A 3,584-nucleotide genomic window follows, 5' to 3' on the forward strand; every position below is an offset into this window, starting at 1 on the left:
GTGCTCTCACCATCCCCTTTGTTCTGAGGGTGCACATCTGTCAAATGGCTGGTCCCTTAGGTTAAAAACTCAGTCTTGCAATAAACACAAAGCTGCTGAACGCTATGGAAAGTTCGCACACCTGACGATGGCATTGTTAACACAATTATCTCATCATAGCTACTACTCCAGATGTTATAATGAACTCAAGTCTAATCCAAAGTCATAATTGTACCTCCAGCTTGATGAAACCCATGAAACAGATTTCCTAATCTTGACCACAACAAACACGGATATGCTCCTGAAAGGAATTAGAAATAGCAAACTTACATAACTTACTTATATAATTTGTAAGTACTGTACAAGTTTTTTATTAAAGATTCTATCAACTGATATGGTTACAGTTGTCAAATAAAAAAAGTTATAATACCATAAGAGCACTTGTTAAATATCTAAAACTCAGCTACTGTATTGCCTCAAGGTTTATGTGACCTTCTTTTTGTCAAGAGTCACTTTTTCACAAGAGTCTCTCTGTATGTGTGCTTACTTTATATTCCATCAAGGAATTCTTCTGTCCGGTCCACTTAGGAGCCTCAATTTCGTGTTTCAGATAGCAAAGGCCATCTCTGTGTCCACCTTTCCCTTCTAACCATATTACTCTGTAATTTAGAATCCTAAATTGAATCCTGTATTTTCCTTCCACAAACAATTACTTGCCTATTGCATTAACTAACTCAATGAACTCTTCTTTTCCTACTGCATATGCACAGTTCAGGATGAAACATATTTATTATATTTGAAGTTATCACCCAATTTTTACCACTGTGAAGCACTGCATTGCAAAGATCCTTTGACAGTTATCCACACAGGTATAACTGGTAAGCATAGTTATGAATAACCAAAAGACCAAAACCTACAAAGTATCATTTCATTGTAACTGTCCAAAGTGCATTAAAATGGGTATTTGTGAACTTGCAACACTTATACTGCAATTTTTGTGCTTATGTGTATATTTTGAATATTAAAAACAATGTTAATCAGATAAAAAATCAAAGACCAACACTGTGCTGCCCAATGTGGTAGCCACAAACCACACGTGACTATTGAGCATTTGAAATGTGGTTAGTCTGAATTCAGATATGTTGTAAATGTAGAAAATATACTAGATTTTGAGGACTTAGTGTTTAAAAATGAATGTAATTTGAATGATCCCAGTACAAAGAAATGATGACTGTTTAAGGTGATATATATGTAAATTACCCTGATTTGATCATTACACATTGTATTCATGTATCAAAATATCACTGTGTACCCCATAAATATGTACAATTATTGTCAATTAAAATTTTTTAATTAAAAAAAGAACTGGGAAAATGAATGTAAAATGTCTCAATAATTTTTATATTGATTGCATGCTGAAATATTTGGGATACATTGAGTTAAATAAAATATACCACTAAAATATTAATACAGATATGCTCACATTATATTTCTATTTGACAGTGCTAGTTTAGCTGCTACAACTTCATTATTAATAGTTATCTTACCCTTCATTTGTTTCCTTTCTGTCAACTATCAAAGCCATTCCTTTCCTCCCCACACAGCCCTTCTCACTCTTCGATTAAACTCACAGCTTGTATCTAATGGAGGAAATGTAATTTCAATACCAGCTTCAGAAAAACCTAACAGGGAAAATAGATCTGTGCCCAAATCCACTGCATCCTAAAGCTAAGTACTGACGCCTCACCTGGCTATAACTTAGCCCTCTGGCAAACTCCCCAATTCTGTGATTTAAGGATCAAAAACGGTGTAGAGAAATCCAAGCTGAAATCGGAAAGTTTTTCACTCATTGAAACACTTTTCTTATAGAATTTAGTCTGTGCTTATAAATAAGCACATATTCAGTTTACCCTTGTTTCTAATAAGATAACAAACTAAATCCAGCCCTATCTCAGATTAGAGACAAACAGAGGAAAAAATTGCTGCAGGCAGGCACACTAGTCACTAGTCAGAAGGGACAGCTCAGGGCAAGAACAGGCACAGAAGAATAAAAACACAGTTTACCAAGTTCAGCAAGCCCTGAGGCTGTAAGTTAGAGAGAGGGCATAGTCCTGAAACTGCAACCACTAAGACAGCCCTGATTAGGCACAATGTGTCACTTATATCTACAACCACCATTTTAAGGCATTAAGAAAAGTTCATATAACACTTTCCTAGGCGTCCTGATGCTTTGTCCTAAGTTATTTTTAATTCAGAAGTTTCCTATTATGTCTTGATAAATTAAACATTTAATTTTAAATGTTTAAAATTACTTTTTCAAGCATCAACCTTATAGGTTTAATTCAGTACCTATTGCTCAAGCTAAAGAAGATATCTGCTGTTTTAAATATTTGAGATCTTCCCAGAAATATAAATGTCTAAAACAATATATAGTAGTGTATCTTAAATACATCTCTGTCTGTCAATGCCTTTATAGCCAGTGAATTACTACTACATACTTAATGGAAGTTTAAATAGGATATCAATCTTTAATAGCGCCTTTCTCAAGCACATTATTTTGAACAGTGGACATTAAAACCAGTCATAAGTTTACAAGGAGAGAGAAGCATCTAAATAGACTAGAAGAATTTTAGTGAAGAAAAGATTAAGATGATACTCTTTTACACCCAAGGGACAGAATACAACATCCTTTCAGTGTGTGTTCAGCCCCAATGGTAGGAAGACGCCAGAGGTCAATGCCCAGTGGTCAGCCATCCCCTCCATCCCAGGAGACTCTGTGACTAGCAGCTGAGCAGGTCACGGACTTCTGCTAAGTTCTCTAACTAAAACTTGTGGACTCCTTTAAACTCATGAAGATATATTTGCTTATAGGGAAGGATTCCTTTTCCACTTTTAAACTCTACCTTGAGATTTTGAAAACTGAACTCAGCAGGCTACCTGGTTTTGGAATAAGGTAACTTTACACTACTACGAAAACAATCCATGTTAGGTGATATCCAAGCAACTGACTCCCTCAGCTGTACTATGGGAAGCCCAGAACATCTAAGCTAATTTAGAAGACAAAAAGACAATAACCACCACAACAAAAAAACACCAATAACCAAGGAAATATAAATTAAAATGAGATTATTTTACCTCATATATTGACCATGTTTGAAAATGAAAACTAGAATATCCAAAATGAGAGTGACACTAGGTGGGATTAGTAGATTAAACACTGCAAAAGAAAGGCTTTGTGAATTTGAAGACATAGCAATAAAACTATCCAAACTGAAGTGCAAGAAGAAAAATATTAACTGACCCAACAGGGACCTGTGAGACAATCTCAAGAAGGTCGAATGTATATACCACTGGAGTCCCAGGGGTGGAGAGGAAGGGATATAAATATCTGAAGAAGTAATGTGGAAAAGTATTTCCAGATTTGATGAAAACTACAAACCCAAAGGTCCAAATGAGCAATAAACACCAAACAGGATAAATACAAAGACAAACACACGAAGGCACATCATGTTCAATGGCAAAACCAGCAGTAGCCAGAGAAGACACATTATATATTGGGGAACACAGATAAGGACTATTTCAGACTTCCCAGCTAGGAGGAGTAA

This window comes from Propithecus coquereli, unplaced genomic scaffold (assembly GCF_000956105.1).
Source record: "Propithecus coquereli isolate 6110/MARCELLA unplaced genomic scaffold, Pcoq_1.0 Scaffold306, whole genome shotgun sequence".
Lineage (NCBI taxonomy): Eukaryota > Metazoa > Chordata > Mammalia > Primates > Indriidae > Propithecus > Propithecus coquereli.